The 22280-nt window shown below is 47.2% G+C and overlaps 1 protein-coding gene across 7 annotated transcripts in view; it reads right to left on the minus strand.

Moving 5' to 3' along the window:
* DPF3 (double PHD fingers 3) overlaps positions 1 to 22280 on the minus strand; it is a 266506-nt gene that overhangs the window by 32463 nt on the left and 211763 nt on the right. The window contains exon 10 of one of the 7 annotated variants that reach the window (XR_009563157.1): positions 21227 to 21883. The exons of 5 other annotated variants lie outside the window; for them this stretch is intronic. The gene's annotated coding sequence lies outside the window, so the exon portion shown is untranslated. Of the gene's footprint in view, positions 1 to 20847; positions 21884 to 22280 lie in introns of those variants that run through there. One more of the 7 variants, XR_009563156.1, reaches the window with a different exon arrangement.

Raw genomic sequence — 22280 nt, forward strand, 5'->3', positions numbered from 1 at the left:
TTTCAGCGTTGTAGAGGGAAGAATTCACCAGTAGATTATCTCACAACATGCTTCTCCTTCCACAGGCTTTGTCCATCAGGCTCAGGTTTGGAAATACCATATAAAATAGTCTTAAGAATATTGCCTTTATCTGATTCCATTCGTTGATAGCAGGGGTCATTTTTTTGGATGTAGGTTCCATGGCCAAAGCTAGGCCCTGCCAGCATCACTTTCCATCCTTGCCCTAGGAGATGCATCAAGTCTCTGGAAGCCAGTTCGTTCCTTCTGACCTTGGATTGAAGCTCTTCAGTCCCAGGTGTCAGAGCCCTGCCTGCAAGGCTGGGGCAGGTCCTAGTGGAGGCTTTTCCCACAGTTCCAGAGTTTGGTCAAGTGGCCCTGCATATTCTCCAAGAATGGCCAGATCCAGGAGAGATGCTGGTGCCCAGGCAGGAGAGCAGCAGTGCAAGACAGACTGAACAGTAGAGAGGATGGAAATAATCACCAGCTAGTAATGTTGGTGGCTGTGGTGTTTTTTTAAAATGCCATCGAATTCTTTGATTCTCCTCTTTTCAAGAGGTGGAGAGGCTATTCCTCAACTGTTGAGTGTGGGTTGAACTTAATGACTTGCTTTAACAGATACAGTAAAAAAGGAAGTGACAGTATGAAACTATGGAGGCTAAATTTTAAAAAGGCACTCGGGTTTCCATTTTGATCTCTCTCTCTCTCTCTCTTTCTCCCTCTTTCTCCCTCCTCCTAAAAAGGTCAGCTGCTATGTTATGAGCAGCCCTATGGAAAGGCCCACATAGCAGGGAACTGAGAGGGGCCTCTGGTCATCAGCCAGTAAGGAACTGAGGCCCTCAGTCCAACAGCCCAAGATGAGCTCAGCCCTACCAACACCACATGAGCAAGCTTGGAAGTGACTCCTTCAACCCCAGTCAAGCCTGGAGATGACCGCAGCCCCATCCAACATCTTGACTACCACCTCCTGAGAGAACACGCACCAAAACCACCCAGCTGAGCCATTCCCAGATTCCTGGTCCTCAGAAACTATGACATAATAAATGTTTGCTGCATCTGGGGGTAATTTATTACGTAGCCACAGATAACTGAAACAGTAGCAAAGGAGAAAAAGTAAGGGGTCTGGTGTGAAGGCTCTAGAAAAACCAGGCACTTGACAGGACTCCTGCTTAGGCGAGTCCCAGACACAGAAGGACTGGGCTGAACAATGAAGGGCAGAAGTGAGGTTTGGGATTTTATCTCATTTCCTCTGCTCCATGCAGGGCTGTTAATTTTTTAAAAGAACAAATAGTGGAGGGCTTCCCTGGTTGCGCAGCGGTTGAGAGTCCGCCTGCCGATGCAGGGGACACTGGCTCGTGCCCCTGTCCAGGAAGATCCCACATGCCACGGAGCGGCTGGGCCCGGGCTGCTGAGCCTGCGCATCCCGAGCCTGTGCTCCGCAATGGGAGAGGCCACAGCAGTGAGAGGCCCGCGTACCGCAAAAAAAAAAAAAAAAAAAAGAACAAATAGTGGGTACTAAGACAATTTATGCAACAATATGGGGATGACTAAAAAAAGAAGTGAATAGGTGTGAAACCTCACCATGCAACAACAGCACGTCTGTGGCTTCCTGGTCCCGACCTGTCTGCACGGTGTGGGCCAGAGGGGACCTCTTCACCACAGAAGATGCCATCTTCGGCCTCTGGTCTTGACCTCTATTCCCATCTCACCCTCACCCTGCTCCACCCTCCTTGCACCTTCCTGAGCCCCTCTCTTGCCTCCAGCAAGCTTTCTATGTATGTTTTCTGGAACAAGTCCCCCCATATTAGAAAGTCAGGGACTTCCTGGAAGTTCCACAGACTGATATGAGCAGAGCAGCAACCTACAGCCAGTATGTTAGCTAAAGAAAGCAATGCTTGGCCATCTTAATGATAATTCTCATAACATTTTTAAGTAAACACCTTTCTATTCCCTGCTTTCCTTTGATTCCCCACAAAAATCCTCTGAGGTAGGCAGGACAGACATAAGTATTCCTAATTTACAGGTGAGGAAACTGAGGCTCAGAATGGCTTAGGTGGACAGCAAGTCGTGGAACCAGAGCCAGTAGCCATGTCTTCACACCCTCATCATTTGGACTCTTTCTGCATCATGGTCTCTCACTACATCATGACCCAAGACGGCCAACCTAAACGTGGTGGCCCAGCTTGAGTTCAGCTCCTTACTTGAAGCTGTTAAATATAATAGCATTTTCCCCTTTTATTCACAAGAAGTTCGCTAAGACACAGTAATGTAGGTCACTGAGTTTCTCTGTGCCTCAATTTCCTCAGTTCCTCAGTTTGTACCACACACAGGTGACTAGTTGTCCCCTAAAGCCTTTTTGGGCCTCAGTGTTCCATGCCTCTAGCGAAATCCTTCAGGAAGCCGGGCTTGCTCACACGAGGCAGGACGTCAAGCCCTCACCATCTGGCAGTGGCTAATCCTGGAAAACCCGGGGGAAGACTCACCCCGCAGTGAGACAGTCCAGCCCACGCAAAGGGGCCCTAGAGGCTGCAGGAAGTAGGGTAGCGGCCTGTGGTGACATTATTGGGCTTCAGCTCCTGCGAATCTCAACAGAGGTCCCCTGACCCCCATTGGCCACAGCTTCTCTGCCAGAGGCTGGGGTGGGGAGGTGTCCTTCCCCTCTCCCCACCTCACTATCCCATGCAGCTTTGCTGGGCCAGTTATCCCACATGGAGCTACCAGGATGAACGTCCCATCACCAGCTCCCCCAGTAGAGCCTCTGAGAGGAGCACACAAAGACATATAGCATCCAAAGCCAAGTTCGCATCAGCCCCAGACACCTCGAGTACACTGTCAGTTAAGAAAGGATAGGAATGTTTCTTACTCACCTTATTTAGGAGAAGAAGAAAAGAGCAGACAGGGCCCCCCTTTTGCATTCACCAGACTGCACCACAATCAAGACACCTACAACCCTACCACCCACCCTGAAGCCCCAAAAATGGTTCACCAACTCCTTTTAATCCTCTCCCTCTTCACCCCCCAATTCCCCCACATCACTAATCCACTTTCCAAGTTGTGATGGCAGAAGAATGGAAAATGAGGATGACGGTGATGACAACCAGCTTCCCCTGAAGCCTCTCTCCCAGGCTCCTTGAGCGCCTGAGGTCCTTGATATCCTTCAACACCCTCCACGAGAAGAAAACTAAAATCAAGCTGAACCAACCCTACTTAGAGGAGAAACATCCTTGGGCTCCAAACCCAGCACCATCTGTCTGGCCTTGTATTAACTCAGAATTTGCTTCCAACCCCCAACACAAAGGCAGCACCAGCTTTGCACTCGTCCTGCATCTTCGGGCACTCAGTCCAACTCACAGATCATTTTCCAGCAGTCAAATTCTAATCTAAGATTAATCTGACTTTTCCTTACAATCAAATATTTATCCAACAAATTCATGAATGAGAATTGATCTCGCTGTTTATTTAGAAAGCTGGAGGAGTTGATTTTACATGGGCTTTACTTTTTTTCCTCTGGATAAATTAGGGAGTTGAGATAGAACAAGAGAAAGCAAATCAATGGCTATTTCCAGTTACCAGCATTGTCTTCAGATTTAATAGAAATGATGCCCTAAGACACATAGTTTATTCAGTACGAAAATACCCATCGATAGTAGAGTAATGCAAAAGGAAAGCCTTTCCTGGTACTTTGTAACTGTAGACAAGAGCCTCACAACTGTATGAAGATTCACAGAGCCCTTCTGATAGGTGGTCATCAACACCGTTCCATAACCAGGGAAATTAAGGCACTGAGTGTCTCTGAAATGACTCTGGTTCACCTGAGGAATAGGTATGAGAGGATATTCATCACCAGAAATCTGACCCCCCTTCAGAGAGAGCTAAATACGTGGCATATGTGCCCTGTTCCATCCCATACTCACGGCAGACATCATTAATCAATTCAACGTTCTCTTCGCTCCTCATGCTGAGACCTTGGATCCTTGTGCACACAGCACTCCAATCCACCATGACCATTCCGTGAGTTTGCATACAAGAAGAAACCTAGTTGCTACCTCTGAGCTGGAAACTGTTAAGCTTAATAGGTTAAAAGTCTCATGTGAGCACTAAGGATTCGAACCTTAAGGAGGTCACCAAACAGACATTTAACTCCTGTTTGCCTTTCTGTGAGTCAGAGACCCTATCGAAACAACTAGCACCACAAAACAGATGGTGGCCTTGTTTTGTGGTTGGACTAACAGACAGTATTCCTGGAGTCACATACTTCTGTGTACACAGAAAATCATCTGAAAGACCCTTTCTGAAAAGAAAAAAATTAATAGTGGTTAGTGTTTTTTTCTACTTCATTAGTTATGAGGTACTAACCCACCCCTCCTTAAGCGATTCCTACGTCTCTCATTGCCCACGGCGGGAAGTAAGCTCCTCCGTGTTGCAAGCCTCTTTGCTGCCTGGCCACAGCTGCCTGTCTTAGATTCATCTTCTTTCTGACCACTGACCCAGCCACTTCTACACCCTATGCAACAGCCTCAAGGAAAAGTACTTGCCGTGATATCCTCCCTCTCCCCACCCCCACCCCCAAAAACCTCCTGTTCTTTGTGCACTTCACACTTCTGCACACAAAGGTCTCTCTGAGCCGTCTCTCAACTCCCATTCACAGCCAAACCTGTCAAGCAGATAGTCTACGCTCTGGTTACATGAAGTGTGGTCCATGAACCAGTGGCATGAGTATCACCTAGGGGCTTGTTAGAAACACCCACACCAGACCTATGAACCTAAATCTGCATTTTAGCAAGATGCACTGCCCTAAATTCGCTCCCTCTCTTTCTGGGAAACCCCACCCAGTCTTCCTTCTCTCTAATCTGACTTCCTTCCCCACCTCTCCATCAAAAAGACTCTCATTGAGTGAGTGAATCCGTCAATTCATATATGAATAAAAGGATCCATGAAATATCACTTCCACTTGTGCCCACCCTAGGAACTTCTATTCAGCCTTCAAGTCCAGTCCAAATAGCCCACTTCTGTGAAGACATTTCTGCTCTCCAATGCAGACAAGGAAACCAAAGTGCTGAGAGGCTGGACAAACTGCCCGAGCACACCCAGTGCACCCACGGTGTGCCATCTTTAAGAATGACATCAGGAAGGATTCCCTTGACCTCCCCAGAAGCCCCTCGTGGCCACTGTCAAGGGCAAAACTCCATGGCTGAAACGGGTATGGCAAGTCGCAAGTTGCTTTGTGGACGAGGCCCCCGTGTGGGCTGATCAAAACCAGGTTTCCTTGTTCAGGATCTTAACCACTGGGGCGCCCTCTACCCAGTCTCTCAATCCCCTTGAAGACTCTTGTATGCTCTCTTCCTTCAACACACATCCAAAGAACACACCTCTTTCACCCTCCTGGCCTCAAGGGGGAATTTTTCCTTTTTCTTTGCAGAACAAAGACCTCAGGGAGGAAATATCAGTTGCTGGTCTTTCCACGTCCCCAGCCCACAGCAACGTCATTCTGGTGACCCAGTGGCTTTCCAGCTTTAGGGTACGGGGGAGAGGTCTTAAACATGCAGGTCCTGATGCAGGGTCCGTGGGCTGCGCTTGGTGACACTCTGCTTCCTAGACTCTCCTCGAGGCTCCTGCATACCGACAAACTGTGCCATGACGCAGGTGTGTAGGACCACAGGCAAGTCCACCAGCTACCTTGAGTCCACCGTGGTCAAAAGAGGGCTCCAAAATCTCTCCTGCCCGCCTCATCCTTTTATTGTGAGGATCACAGCAATAGGGTGTGTGCTATGGCTTTGTTAAAATGGAAAACGTTCTTTTTGAAGGCAAGGTTTTACCACTCTTCTGCTTGGTTTTGGCACTAACAAGTAACCCTCTATTCCCATTTCCAGAAATTCTGAATTTCTCTCAACCTCAGAGCCTACTGTCAACATACTCTTAAGTGTTTCAGACAGTCCTGTGATTGTTGGATGCAAAGGACAGCAATTCATACTGGCCAGTGTCCAGACACACATAAGCTATCTTCCCGATAGCAGTTCTGTTTGCCAGAGACCTGGGGGGTCTTGTGCATAAGCAGGGGGCCTTTGCTTCCTCTCAGCAGCTTGAGACCGGCAACACACACTCTCTCCCCAAGATAAGGCCTTTCAGACAACAAAGCACTCAGAATATTTCCTTTGTGCTACTGAGAACAAACACAGGAGCCCACCCCAGTGTTTGTGGGACTGATCTGACAGGGGTAGGAGAGATGTAAGGTATCATTTCCATTGTGTCGTCATGAACCATTGAAAATCTTTGCAACCTAATTAAACTGCACTCACTGAATGATGAGTGAATTCAACAGCCCCAGAACAAGCATAGCTTTTCACCATTTTCTATTTTAGCGTCTGTTCAACTATTTTAAGAAGGACATACCTGAGCCAAAAAATCAAAAGAGCACAGCTAGTAACAGCCAGCGTGGTCCTAACTTACTGACGATGCCATCAGTTCGTGGGGTCAGGGGCTCCAACACATTAACCTCACCGCTTCTTACCACTTACCACCCCCTCAGTCATCACCTCTCATACGCCCATAGCCATAGCCTCCTTATCCACCCCTAAAATCACACCCTTGCCTCTATCTACTCACCCCTCTTTCCTACTCACCTCAACTCCACTTCAGCCCAGCCCTCCACCTGTTCCATGCTGAACCCAAGCAGAGCAAATCACACCCCTGTGCTAACCAGTCTCCACTGAATGGGGACCACAAATCATTCTCCCTCATCTCTCCATCTTCTCAAATCTCCCATACCTCGTATGCCTTTCTCGCACTCTTCTCATTTAGCTGAAAAAATACATAAGCAATAAGCATAAAACGTTCTCATCTTCTCCACGGGCTTCCACCCATCTCCCCGCACCTGTGCCCCTACGCCTGTCTCCCTCCTGTTACCAGGAACAACTCTTCCAGCTGCTGCTTGTGCCTGGATCCTGACCTCTCACACCTCCCTGAGAACTTTGTTCCTGCTATAATTCCCTCTTGCATCATCAGTTTCTCTCTCTCTAGTCGACCAGCGTACAAATATGCTCTTGACAGAAGAGCACCCATCTCTCAAGGAGACCCTGACCGAGCAACCCCCCCTCCATCGAGAAACACATTCCTGCTCCTCTTTTTAGCACAGCTCCTTGAAAGGGCCAGTACTCTCCATCCCCCTTTCTGCACACTCTCTCCTCAGCATACTCACCTGCCCTCCTCCCACCTCTCCGCTGCCCTTTTTCAGCCTCCTTTACTGGATACTCTTCCTTACTCCAGTCTCTTAACTTTATCTAGTTAGACTCACTTCCCCTAAATATCACCTACACACTTGTCACTCCCAAAGTGACATCTGCAGCACAGACCTCTCTGCTGAGTTTCAGACTCGTATATTCACTGCCACGGTGGTTGGGAACCCGAAGAATAGAAAGTAAGAAAGATCCGAGATGGCAAAGGATCCTTGTGGGAAAATTCCCATCTCAAGAGGTGGTGCTGACCCTGCAGCCAGGAAGGGAGGCTGCAGTCGGGGGGGACTGCAGGGTCTTCCTGGGGTTGGGAGGCGGAACTCACAGTGAGCAGAAAAGCTGATGGTACCAGCTTTCGGAACGGCCAGGATGCATTTCGGACCATGAATAAGTAAAGAAAAGAGGTCATCACGGTTCCAGAATCATGAGAACAGAGAGGAGAGAGAAAGTGAGGAGCGGAAGAATTAGTAAATCTTGGGGGAAGGACTGCTGAAGGAAGAAAGGAGACAAAGAAAAAGGTGGGAGACAAAGAAGAAGGAAGCGAGAAGGCATGGGTAAGAGAATGAAAATAAGAACCCAGGAAAGCTCACTCAGGAGATACAACCAGCATACTGGCTGAATTCTCAACAAGAGGCAGAAACTCAATTCTCTGAGTCTTCCCCAGAGGGGCAGTAGTATTAGTACTATTAATGGCTACCATTTGTCACTGTGTTTCCTAGGTGCTAGGCGCTTTGAACACACTTCCTCATTTAATTCTTAAAACAGCCTGTGACTCGGGTGTCACTGTCCGCATCTGATGGAAGCTAAAACTCAGAGCAGTGAAGTAATTTACTCAAGACCACCTAGTAAGGGGGTGGCAGAGGCAAGATGAAAACCTACATCTTATCCCAACCTCCCCACAGGTGACCACCACACCCCTGGGCCACAGGAAAGAGGCAGTGGAGAGAGACCTTCTCCTGACACACGGAGGCTGAGGCGGGGGGACGGGGTGCGACGAGCAGCCCTGCGGAGAGCACTGACCACCCGGCAGCTTCCCAAGTCAGAGGGCTGCCCACCTGCGCCGAGGCGCTGCTTTCCTCTCCACAACCCGCTGTCCCCTGTCCACGCTGCCCGCTGCCTGGAGGGGAACCTGACGATCGGCAGGGTGGCGTGAGGATTTGGGCGAACGGCTTGTCCCAGCCCTGGCAGCTAATGTAGGATGCGGGATGAAAAGCACTCCCAAATTATCCTAGGGCAAAACCAGGTCAAGCTCACCTCCAAACCCAGCCCTCACAGAGGTAAAGGTGAGGAACCGGACGGGCTTAAAAGGCAAAGAAGTTAATTAGCTCCCTGAAACCAAAAGGGGAGGAACAGAGCCTGGATAAAGGGGTAGCTGGAGGCGAGGGAGAGGGCGCTCAGCTGGGAGTCCAAAGCCTCACACCCTCAGGGCCTCCAGGGAGCTCTGAGGTCTGGGCCATGCCTCTCCTGTGTCTCTGTTTCCTCCTCTATCGGACCAGGTCTGAGGCCCCTTCTCTGCACCCGACAGCCTAGGACAGGGCAGCATATGGGGCCAACGCAGCCTCATCTGAAACGGGCCCAGCGGGCGGGACAGTGGGGCCTGACTCTGGAAGTCAGAGCTGGGAGACAGCAGTGATTCTCGGCAGGTGTGCCCTCCGCAGGCACCCCGGACCCACAGGGAAGATGCCCTGCCCAACCCTAACCCAGCCGGGTCTCCATCTGCCTTTTCAATCAGGAGAAGAAGTGGATGGAGCTGGGGGGCCAGGGGGGTCACACGTGTGGGTGGACAGAGAGAGCAGGCGGAGAGGGCAGCTACCTCCCAGACATGATCAGTGGTCATGCTGCAGGGGGTTGCAGGGAGAATATAAACATATAAACCACCACCTCCCCTCCACGACCCCCGCAACAGTGCCTAAACCTTCCACCACCAGAGCGACCCCAGGGGCTTGAAAAATGCAAACCAGTTTCTCTGACAGGATAGCGCAGTGTCATATTCCTGACGTGATCCACCCGAGCCTCTGACTGTCAGCACCAGGGTGAACCTTGGACAACCTGGTCCAAACCCTCCTTTAAAAAATACAAGGAGGGGCTTCCCTGGTGGCGCAGTGGTTGAGAGTCCACCTGCCGATGCAGGGGACACGGGTTCGTGCCCTGGTCCGGGAGGATCCCACATGCCGCAGAGCGGCTGGGCCCGTGAGCCACGGCCGCTGAGCCTGCGCGTCCGGAGCCTGTGCTCCACAACAGGAGAGGACACAACAGTGAGAGGCCCGCGTACCACAAAAAAAAAAAACAAAAAAACCCCCCAAAAAACCAAGGAAACAGAGCCCCCAAATGGTAAAGCGACATGCCCAGGGTAACAGGGCATGGTGGCAGCAGGGCTGGGACTCTCACCCAGGCCTCCTAAATCTTTCCACAGCGCGGACTGTCCCCTGGGAGCGTCCCCTGGGGGGTCTGGCATCTTGGCATCCTGCTCCCAGGGCTGCCTCTGCTCCTGTTCAGCCACGACAGCAAACGAGCCCCTGGGGCCTTGCCAGCTGACCCCTCATGACCCTGCCTTCCGGAAGGGTGAATGCACATCAAACCCTGAGGCTAAGGTATTCCTGGGTACCGTCCGCTTGGCGCCCAGCTCCCTTTTCCACAGCCTACTGGGAGGGAGAAATTTCCAGAAGGGATAGATCTAAAGGCTTTCACAGAAGCAGGACTCTCCTTAGAAACATTCCTTCGCTTGGACAATGGGGGTAAGGCAGGAAGATGGGGGGGATGGAAGAAAAAGGTTAATTTTTTATAACGTCACATTCTCGCTAAAATGGCGCCCTGGAACTTTCAAGATCATCTGACCAATACCAGGTTGGACTCCTTAGTTACAAAGATGGAGACTGAGTTTCTTTTGAAGCAGGTCAACCAAATGATGCCCAGGGGACTTAAAAAGAAGTAATGAAAGGGAAAGAAGTCCCTTTGTGCCCTACCTGGGAGTCAGAGCCCTTCGCTCCCCACCTGACAAGCGCGCAGCTACCTAAAATGGTCCTACGGAGCTGCCCGGCACAGACAGGCCTGGCCAGGGCAGCTGGCTCTTTGCAACTGCCCAGTCTGTCCTTTGCTGGGAAACCTGGATTCATTAGCATATGGCTAAACCCACAATGCTGGCCAGCCAATGGGTAACAGGACTCCCAGCGAAGATGGATTTGCCCAGTAGCCAGTGGGATTCTTGTTACTATAGGAAAAAGCCAGGTTCCCAGAGGAGGCTGGAGGACAGGAAACAAGAATGAACAGAAGCCCAGAGCCCATGGTTTAAGGAAGGAGGGGGAGGACGCAGGAGGGTCCACCTCGTTGGGCAATGGTTAAAAGGAAGAGAAAGGAAAAAAAAAGGAAAGAAAGAACCCAGCCTTTGACGTGAAATAGACATATGCATTTACCAGGTTTCGGGCAAATTACTATTTAACCTTTCTCCACCTCAGTTCCCTCAGCTGTAATATAGGCCCAACATCACAGGTCATTAAAGGAAGTGAGGAGATTAGAGAACCTATGATGACGTGTAGTTGGCGCTCAGAGAGCCTGGTCCCCCTTCTCTCCTTAGCATCCAAAGCCAGCCCCACCTGGTCCTGGGAAAAACCCACGGGGAAACTCTCACCCAGTGAGCCCTGGACAAAGCACAGGGGCCTTCCAGGGAGGAGGATGGCGGTCCCAGTGATGATGGACTGACCCATTTGGCCAACCATCCTTAATTTCCCTCTTCACATTTTGGGAGCCCTGGAGCGCTCTTCTCCCAAATGAGGCATGCAGCGGAAATGAGCTGTGATTAGCGCAGGGGAGAGACCAGGAGGACAGGAGAGCAGGGACAGCAGCTGCAGAGTTTCCTGGAATTAATGGAGAGGGAGCAGGGAGGGCAAGCTGCTGTCTCTGAAGCTCTGTCTCCCTGCGCCAATCACCAGGCAGAGACTTCGTTTAAAGCCAACTTTCTCAGCCTCAGCAGGGCAAAACCCACTCTGAGGGTTGCCTATGATAGACTTCATGCACCATTTGAGGCAGGCCTGAGGTGTTCTCTATGGGACACGCAGGGAAATTTCAAGCCAGTATGTAGATGCATAGAACACTGCGCTAGAGGCAGTTAAAACTCAGCCCCGGAACGTTGGCTGTTCCAGATCTATGGCAATGTTAAAGTCTAAAGGCAGATGAAGGAGAGAGCGATTTTGAAAGAGTTTGGTGAGATAGTGCTGTACGAGGCCCAGGTGCTGCATAAATGTTGGGCGGGTGGGTGGAAGGGGAAGGGGTGGATCCAATCATTTTTCCAGGGAAGGTGGTTATTATTCTACCGTTTCAATTCTGTGCTGTCAGATGACCTTTTCCGTCCAGGGCTCTCACTTTTAGCCAGGCCTAAGTCAAGGCAATTGCCACTGAACATTACAGGCGAGTAACAAGCAATGCAAATGCACTCGTGTTAATATCAGAAAGAAGATCTGGAGCCTAGTCTGGGCCCTACCACTTCTGTGTATCTTTGGCCAAGTCACTTAACCCTTCTGAGTTTTGGTCTCTCGTCTGCTAAGTGGGACAGTAACCCCTGTCAAGGCCGCCAGGAAGATTCCATGGAGAGTGTGGTGGCTATGATGTAGCACGTCAGGAAGAGCCAACCATGCTTGGCTGCCATGGAGAAGATGGCCCATGAACTTTGGACTCACTGTCCGTAGTCTGCACACACGGCTACACCTCTTCCAGCCTCAGGGGCCAGTGAGGAATCCATCAACAAGATGAAGTGGGGAGTATGAGATAGAAATGGAAATGAGGACAGGGGGTTGCAATCTCACAGCTTCTTCATCCTCCAACAGGTAAATCAGCTACGGGTGTCCAGACAGTGGTACCAAAAGGAGCTGCTACCCCCAAACAAAGGCCATGGCCAGAATCTAAGCCTGGTTGCCTTGATTTTCCTCAGTGACATTCACTGACCTTTCAGTCCAAAGGGTGCTTTTCCAAATCAACCCTTTCTCCAACTTGACTAGGAGGACAATCATAGATTTTGACCCCAAATTTCAACTGGTCTGTCAGATATAAAGCTCTCTGGGGCCAACCAGCCTCTTGGGATATCCCATACTCCTCCCCAAATGCACTGCAAACCAATCGGTAGTATAATAGAAGATTCTCTGGTTTCAGAGTATACTTCACGGACGATGCCCACGGAATCGTTTGATACCGAGAAAGATGAACCTTTCATCAGCTGGACAAGTGTCACAGAGAAGACAGGATACAGTGGGGTTCTGTTAAAAGGCATTTAGAAGGAATCTGATCACTTCTTTTCCCCACAAGGGCTAGGATCCTATAACCACAACAGGGTCAGAGGCAGCCTGGTGGGAAGCACGTACGAAACCCAAACTTCTTGACATGTGTGTTGGGGCTGTCCTCGCGTAACCATCCTAAACATCACATTCTCCTGCTCGAGAACTCATGACGCCCCTGACTTCCTACCATTCCTGTTTCCTTTGCTATGGATCAGGCCCCACCACAATGAGGATGCTACTTACATTCCTATGACTCCTCACTACAGCCCAGGATCTCCCCCAACTCCCTTCAGGCTCATCTCTGTGACGGCTTCAAACCTACAATGTCACTCGCACCTCTGAGCTTTTGTTCAGACATTCCCCCCTGCTGCTGTCAGTGGCCTGCCTTCTCTTTACCCACCCAGCTCTACTCATCTTTTTTTTTTTTTTTTTGCGGTACGCGGGCCTCTCACTGTTGTGGCCTCTCCCGTTGCGGAGCACAGGCTCCGGACGCGCAGGCTCAGCGGCCATGGCTCACGGGCCCAGCCGCTCTGCGGCATGTGGGATCTTCCCGGACCGGGGCACGAACCCGTGTCCCCTGCCTCGGCAGGCAGACTCTCAACCACTGCGCCACCAGGGAAGCCCTACTCATCTTTCCATGAAGACATACTTCAGCCTGCACTCCTAATCCTAACTCCCTTTGCTGAGCCCATCTGATACTTTGCTGAGCTCCCTTTGCTGGGCCCATTTTGCACCAACTTGACACTTAATTAGATGGTCTTGTCTTAAATAATATACTAATTGCCTGTCTCTCCTCCTCATGAACAGAAAAGCTTTCTTATACAGTGGAGAGAGTCTTAGGGCCAGAAAACCCTTGATTAGAAATATCAGACTTTACCAGCTGTGACTACTATCTTTGTCAATTCCATCTCCCTGAGCTTCAATTTCCACTTCTGTGAAACAGGAATAATAATCTTAACCTGAAAGGACTAAATATGGCTTTCACACGTTAACACCTATAAGAAGCCTATCGGTGACTAGCACATAGAAAGTACCCCCAAAAGTTTGTTTCAGTTCTCCTTTGCTCCTCTTTTATGTCCTGCAAAACCTAGCACAGTATTGCAACATAGAAGGCCTTCAATAAATGTTTGATTAATTGATCAGTATCATAAAGCAAACCAATAACTAGGGGGTCATTATGCAAGGTAACAGTATATGGTCAAAATGTATTCATCTATTCTTCAGTTGTGGACAAAAGGTTGATGTCTACGGAGGGAAACCAATCTATTTTAACTAAAGACGTTTTCAAAATTACCAACTGCCAATCTCTCTGAACCCATAACTCAGCCAAGTAGCAGTTTCAGCGTAAGTGTTCATGCTAGCAATTCATCACGCCCCTCCTCCACCCCCCTTACACGAGTTACCTCCATTCCCAACCTCTTTTACATATTTCTGGCCCCCAGAAAGTTGACTTCACACCCTACATACAGCACAATCCTTGCTACTTCTTTAAATCAAATACCAAGCAAAACCATTCTATAGGAGTTCTTTTCTAAGTTATTTAGAAAGCATCCTGATCACTGCCTTTCCCAAACAGAATTTTTGTCTAATATACACAAATACAAAATTAACTTTGTCTTGTAATAAGACCTTTCTCCCCCACCAAGTAGAGGAGAAGAGAGTAGACAACCATGTATATTAGTGAGGTCTTCAACCAAAATCCAGCTGGGAATAATATCCAGGCCATATGAGCAACTATGAGGTCCACGCACCAAGGATGACACTGGACATGGTGGGGTCCGATGACCTGAGAACTGGAGGGGAATTCAGGTGGAGTTTCAACAGAACAATTTTCACTTCGTGGCCTCTTGGCCTTAGTGGTTTTTTCTGCTGCTTCTCACTGTTCCTTTTTCACATGTTTGGTGTTTCTCTGGAGGAAAATGTCTCTTGCCACCTCATTCACTCTCCAGCTGGTGTCTCACACTATCAAAACAAGAAGAGTCCCCATACGGGCTTGGGACATTGCTCCAGGGTGAATAGGAGCAAGCCTAGAAATGTAATTTTAGTTAACGATCGTAATAAGCATTCGTGAGACTAATTTTCCCCATGCCTCCCACACCCTGGTGGTGAGTCAGGCACTCACTCTTTCAGGTTGCCCAGCTGCAATTCAAAGCATTGAAGAGGTAGACAGGTCCCCAAAAGGTCATCTAGCCCACGTCCCTAGCTCCACACAGGAGAAATCCTTGACTATCAGCAAGTTCCATTTGAACCTCAATAGTCAAAAATCTTTGATATCAAAAGAAGTTTGTCAACTTGTTCTAAGCCCCAAGGTGCTCCTCCTGTCCTCTCTAGAGACCAAAGGCAACTGGTCAGTCTATTTTTCTCAATGATACAAATAATGATGGTTACTAAGTGACCCCTAATTCTCTTCCCCAAGTTAAACAACCCCAAATCCTTTCACCTTTTCTCAAGGGGCTTACTGTCCATCCCTTTAAACATGTTGTTAATCTTTTTTGTACCTTTTGGTTTTTCCACAGTTATTTTCAGCTAATTCGAACATGGCGGTGTCAAATATTAAATAGGGTGGCGAAGTACTTTCCAACCCTTGCACGTTATTCCAATATAACACGGCCTGGTAACATGCTCACTTAAAAATAAACAACACAACACTCCTTCAACTAGTGCTCCACTAGGACTTCCAGATCCATCTCAGCTATGATTTTGCCTTGCCGGGCGATCACTAACAGCACAGTCAATGTAATTGTATCAGTCAGGTTGGTGCTAAACCATTGATGGCCACTGTTACCACCTCTCAACAAAGTATTTCCTATTCTGGTGTAAGGAAAGATCAGGTAACCAAGGGATTGTGCCGCTTATACCATGTTTATGTAAAATACATAACAGGAGTTTCTAACTTTTGGTCTGAAGAATCTTTCTCCTTTTTTTAGTCTATGCCTAAAAGCTGACATCTGGGTGACCTCAGATGTGATCACAGGGTAGAGCTTGCAGCAAATGGAGCTGACATATAACATGTCCATCCCAACTCCTGCCCCTTTTAAGGAAACTTGGAAATAACCAGGGGAACCTAGCAAAAAGCACCACTAAAAGGTATCCTGAGATCTGAAAAGTTACAGATCTTTCCAAACAACTGAGCATCCTCTAATAAGGGCTAAAGAGGGATCTTGGGTACATTTGGCATAGCTGCTGCCACCTGGCATGACTAGCTCAGAGGCCACCCTTCAGGATCACCTCCTATTCAATTTGAAAGAAGGTTTTTTTTTTTAATTTATTTATTTTAATTATTTATTTATTTTTGGCTGTGTTGGGTCTTCGTTGCTGCGTGCAGACTTTCTCTAGTTGTGGCGAGTGGGGGCTACTCTTCGTTGCGGTGCGTGGGCTTCTCATTGCGGTGGCTTCTCTTGTTGCAGAGTACAAGCTCTAGGCGCATGGGCTTCAGTAGTTGTGGCACACGGGCTCAGTAGCTGTGGCTCGTGGGCTCTAGAGTGCAGGCTCAGTAGTTGTGGCACACAGGCTTAGCTGCTCCGCAGCATGTGGGATCTTCCCGGACCAGGGATTGAACCCATGTCTCCTGCATTGGCAGGCGGATTCTTAACCACTGCGCACCAGGGAAGTCCCTGTAAGAAGGTTTTAATTCAATAGGATGTCTGGTATCAGGAATCTTCCCCACCATTCAGGGAGGAAAATTATTTCTTAACAGTTCTTTTGGGATGTGAGGTTGAGGAGGTGGGGGAAGTCTCCTAATTCTGAATATGACCACAGAATCTGAGTTCTTAGAAAGAAAGGCATCACAGCAACATCCTCAAAGGCATCACAGCAATTGTTAAACACCCCGTGATTAACAATTTCACAGAGCCACAGTCATTGAAGAATCGGTAGTCACCAGAAAGAGACCATTTCTCTAACTACAGCAATTCCATGCCTCCTGTGTCAGGTTCCACTAAATTTCCATTATCATTTATCTCATAAGATGACATGCATTTGCACAAATCCGTCCATTTTAAAGTTGGCCTGTTTTCATACTTAAGTTGCCAGAGATGAACATTAGTCATTGCATCCCCAGAGTCACTATTCTGTATGGCCAGCACATAGACTAGCTAGATTATTGACAACTCTTTAGATAAGCATTGCACTATTGTAGTTTGGACTCGGCACTCAAACTGGAAAATCTAGTAGACAGCTTTCTAAAATCTTTTGATGGAATATTTTGGCTCTGAAACATTTTTGCAAATAGGCCTCAATACAGTTGACATTGCTGACCCTGAAATGCACCCCTAGCCTTTCACCTCATGATGTGAAATTCTCTTTCCTTAGTCCTGAGACCTAGAAAATGCCCTAAATATTATCACCATCCAATTTAACAGTATAATAGTTGCTTTCTAAATCAAGGATCAGCAAACTGTGGCCCCTGGGCCAATCTGGCCAGCTGCCTATTTTTGTAAATAAAGTTTTATAGGAACACAGCCATGTCCATTCATTTACACACTGTCTTGGGCTGTTTTCATGCTACAACTCCAGAGCTGAGTAGTTGCAACAGACTTCTGGCCTGCAAAGCCTGAAATATTTATTATCTGGGTCATTATAGGAAAAGTTTGCAAACCCCTCATTATAAATCACAAGGAAAACAAATTGCTTATTCAGAATAACCTTCTCTCCACCCTGACAAAAGAAAACAAAACAAAAAAAACCCCTGAGCCAAGTGAGTAGTTTTTGCATACTACTTTGCATGAAATCTGGCCTGGCTCTCTTACAAAGCGTCCTCTGAAATAAGATGCATAGAAGATGTAAATCACAAGACAAATCCAAATTAAAATTCTAGAGTAATAATAATAATAGATAAACATATGTTATATATAATATATTATGGTATATATAAATATATATTATAAATAATATAAATATATATATCCCTCCAGAATTTTTATTTAAATTTATAAGTATTTTACATCTTATATGTATCTTATTTCAGAAGACACTTCGTGAGATATCATATATGTTTTTCTTTAAATCAAAAGCAGTTGTGAATTTGCTGGTTTGGGGATACAATAAAACTTGAATTCCGTTCTAGTCTCATGGAATAATTTGAAGGTCTTAGAAAAGAAGGGTAAAAGAAATGTGATATAAGAGATAACTCATCATCAATAATAAAGTGAAATAAAAAACATATCTCTAAACTATACAGCTGTGCCCAGAGTTTTAAAGGGGAGCTCTTTCAGAGGGAAAAGGACTGGATGGGGGGAATGTTTTTACTGGAACCCCATCCTGAATCCCTAGCACATGGTGAATAATGATCTAGCTCCATCCAGAGAGCAACCCAGGGACCCATTCCCAGCACATAACAGTTCTAAGGCAGGATACACTAGACACCTCCATAGGTTAAGTCAAGGTTCTGCTGTCATGAAAGAGTTTGGTCAAGGCATCCTAACCTCGACTTCAACTTTAACCAGACTTCCAGCCTTGGGGAGCTGCCCCACAGCCTTCAGAGGGTGTCTGCCACATGCTCACCTTTGGTTTCACCCACACAAAGTGGATCTTCAGTGTTTTTAATTTACAACCAACATTTTAAAATAGGGAGATCTCACCAAAATTTTTGAATTTTTGGCCCCTCTTAAAAACCCAGAAGACCTGGGAAGCCTGGGCCCGTGTTCTTTCAGGCAGCATCCCTTGAGCTGGTGGCAGCTGCCCCATTCAGAGCACAGGTGCTCTCTGGCTCTACACACCCCCTAACTCTCTGTTGCTCCCCTGTGCCCTGAAGCTCAGCATAACGGCTACTCCCTGTCTCCCTGGCACTGTTCATTTTCTCATCCCTGGCCTGCTTTACTCACTAAAGATACCTGCTCTGTAGGCATCTGAATGTCAAACCCAGAGCTAACCCTTTATACAAACTAATATATTTCCAAATGGATGAGGAAAAATGACTTCTTTTCATCTTTCTCATTCTCTGGCTCACATGTATACTTTCCCCCTCCCACTTGGTCAGTGATCACCTACAGACAGAAAGCACACACAGGCTTTGCCAACAACTCACCATCAGTTATTTGGAAAAGGCAGTCCCTGCCCTCAGGACCTGCCATTAGAGACATTAGATTCTCCTGGGTCTCCTCTATCCTTATTTACGCTGATACTATAGCTCCATGCTAGACATCTCATCCCTACAAGCAGCCCAAAGACAGTCTCTACAAAGAAAGACTTAGTCGTGAGGTAAAACACACTTTGGGTAGAAAGTGTTCGCCCATCAAAGTACCCTTTTCCAAGGTATGAAGTAGAAGGAAGATTTCGGGTGTAATCACTTCCCTCCTCAGAAGATACTGAATCCTCTAGGTAACCTCTGAATTGGATCTAATGTCTCAAATGAGTCGCTGTAGGAAGTGGGCGTGTCATAAATGTGCAAAACTTCCTTTCTACGCCAAGTATCTACAGGCAGATGAATGGGAAAAGAACAGGTGACATATACACGCAATGGAATATTGTTCAACCTTAAAAAGGAATGGAATTCCGACATGTTACAACATGAATGAACCTTGAAGATACTACGCTAAGAGAAACAAGTCTGTCACAAAAGGACAAATATTGCATGATTCTACTTATATGATGTACCTAGAATAGTCAAATTCACAGAGTCAGAAAGTAGAATGGTGATTGCCAGGGGCTGGGGTGAGGGAGAAATGGAGAGTTGGCGTTTAATGGGTATAGAGTTTCAACTGAAGAAGATGAAAAAGTTCTGGAGTTGGATGGTGGCGATGGCTGCACAACAATGTGAATGCAAATAATGCCGCTGACCATACACTTAAAAACAGTTACAATTTTAAATTGTATGTCATGTATATTTTGCCACAGTAAAAAAAAGAAAAAAGCCTAAGGAGGGTAGATTGGGGGGAAAGAATCCTTTTTACTGCTAGAGAAATGTATAAAGTCCATAATGAATGTCACGAGGTGACGTTCATTTTAAAGTAAGATAGAACATGCTAGCAGGAGCAACATGATGTCATGTTCCCTCTCCACCTGGCCTCAGCGTGAGCTGGCAATGCTCAGAGGGCAAGACCTGGCCCGAGAGGCTGGTCCTATTCTCTCTGACCTAGAGGACCCCACAGAGAAGATGGGAGAAACCTCTCTCAGGCAGGGGGGTGGTCGGTTTACAGCTGCACCAACTGGCAGCTGGGGAGGCTACATCACTACCTTTCAGGCAGTGGAACAGTAACCTCTCAGCTTTTTCCAAGCACACGCTAAATCTTGCATTCTTGTGCAAGACTACCTTAGCACAGGTGCGACGGCAACATTGGACGGGTATATTAAGTCAGTATCCATAACTAGGCTCTCCATAAACCCATTTAGGCCATGGAGAGGTTGACAGTGGCCGTGGTGATGGTGGGTAGGTGACAGCAACTCTGGACTCAAAGCTCAGACGCTGGTACCAACCCTGGACATTGTTCACTTTCCAAGCCACCGCCTGTCAGCTGAGCCAGTGGCAACCTCTGTTCTAGACTGCGCTTCTAAATAAAACAACAGGGTTCAACAAATCCCGGGCATGCAGAGGGGCAGAATCCTCTCAGGAGTCCCTTCTACAGGACGGTATGAAAGTTGAACTCATGCAGGATGAGGTTGGAAAAGCAAAATTTACAGAGATGCTATAGGAGCATTGGAAACAGACTTTTATTTAACAGAAACGTACACAAACTTGATACAAACCCTACATTATGCAAAGCTTTACCATGATTCTACACGTTATAACTTGTGGGAGTTGGTTGGAGAGTGGATTATTATTATAATTATTAGCATCTTGAAAAAGGACATTTTCTCTCAGAAAATGTCAAAGGAAGGACTACAAAATGATACAGAGACCTTCCTGGTGATCTCCTCCAGGGACTGGCCTTGAAAGGGCTGGCAAGAAGTCCGTGCCCATCTAATCTGCCCTTGCAAAGGCGAAAGAGAGACTCTCGGGCTCAGAACCCTTTCACTAACACTGCCGCTCAAGACTTTTGCGGAGAGAAATATCCAGCGTTAGACTGTGCGTTGATCATTATGACTCTGCTCGCCAGTGAGGGAAACTCAAGAGCATGAACGTGTAAGACTGGGAGTAGAACCCGGTGGCCCGGCCGGTCACCCCAGCTCCTTCACTAGGCCTCAGACACAATGCTGAATGCATTTCATAATCCACCTTCACTTCCACCAACATGGCCATAGAAGGACAGGTCAGACCACTCGCCTTTCTCCTTTTTACCCCCACCAGCAACTGAATTTGAGGCTTCCAGTCTTTCAGGCTGGCCTTCCTTGCCTTGGGGACACCCAGCATCTCAGGCCCCCAAAGCCGGCTCCCTTTGCAAGTCTCCTCTAGGAGCTGTTAGGGAACAGAATTAATATCATCCCAGCTGATGTTTATTTTTTGTTCTTTTTCCCCTCTCTCTTTCTCTCTGCCTTCACTGTACTATTTTAAACAAAGCTGTCTTTGTTCAAATCTATTGAACTCGTAGAGATACATTTAATCGCTAGATGGAATTCCTTTCAGAGCTAGGCCTTGTCAAACATGATAACCAGGAGGCAGGCTGCTTCTTGACCTCAGATAAATGGGGCTTGCCTTGGGTGAGGGGAGAGTTTGTTTGTCTGTTTGTTTTGGGGGGAGCAGAGAGACTGCTGATAGCCCTTGTGGCTAATTTATTTCAGTCAAGTCTTAACACATAATCAAACACTTTCAATAGACTTTTGAAGAAGAAGGAAAAAAAAAACTGATCACTCCTCACTTACCACATCCAACTTGCAGAAATAAAAATACCTAAAGAACATACATGAATGGCTTTTTCAAAAGCCTGAGAGAGCAGAGTTGATCTTTATTCTCTTATTAAAAATGTGGGCTACTTTTCCTTAGAGTTAATATGCAGTCTTTATTTTACATTAAGTCCTCTTTTGATTTTCATGTCTTCACAAAATTGCTTTTAACTTTTGAAGTTGAAGGTACTTTAAACAAAAATACCGTGCCACAACAGCACCTTTTCTTTTAAATATTGAAATAAATAAAATAGTTAACTCTTTTTTCTTTTGTCAGTCTGTTTGTGTTCAGTTATTTCTATTGTAGAGCAATTCCAGTCTGACCTGGATACTTTCTCACAGACACTTACAGAAAATGTAATGGAGGATTTAAAAAAAAAAAAATCTTCTTATTGCACAAAGTGAGGCCATTCCAGAGACTTCTCTGAGCTGAGCTGAGTTGTGCTGGAGGCTTTTCCACAATCCAGGCTCCTGTGTTGGCGGAAACACATGCGCAGGAGGGGGCCAGGCAAGGGAAGAGGAAGAGAAGGAGGAGGAAGAGGAGGAGGAAGAGGTGCAAATCCTCGTGGCTTCTTTCCACCTTCTTCGGAAATGGCTTGCTTGAAGGACGCCAGAGTCCCCGGGCCATAGTGTGGACTGCAGAGGGAAAGGCAATGAAAGATAAAACAAAAAACAACAGCACAGGACAACTGCCTAAAAAAGAAAGATTTAAATTAAGGAAGTGGTGGAAATGAAATGAATTGAAAAAAAAAAAGAAAGAAAGAACGGAAACAACTAACTAATTGCCACATGAATGAGGCCACGGCTGTGTACAACGAGAACCAAACTAGTGTTTCTTGTGCCTTTAACAACAGCAGCTCGAAATCAATCAGGAATGGGGCAGGTCAGTTGCTCCTGGGCAACAGAATGACACAAGAAACAGGATGCAGCTGGATTTTTCAATTCCTAGGTGGCGTAGTAGGCAAAACTGGGTGTTGGCAAAATCTTTTTTTTCTCCTCTACTTGGAAATGAAACAAACAATCTTCTCCCTGT

The sequence above is a fragment of the Globicephala melas genome, chromosome 2 (genome assembly GCF_963455315.2).
Source record: "Globicephala melas chromosome 2, mGloMel1.2, whole genome shotgun sequence".
Taxonomy (NCBI): Eukaryota; Metazoa; Chordata; class Mammalia; order Artiodactyla; family Delphinidae; genus Globicephala; species Globicephala melas.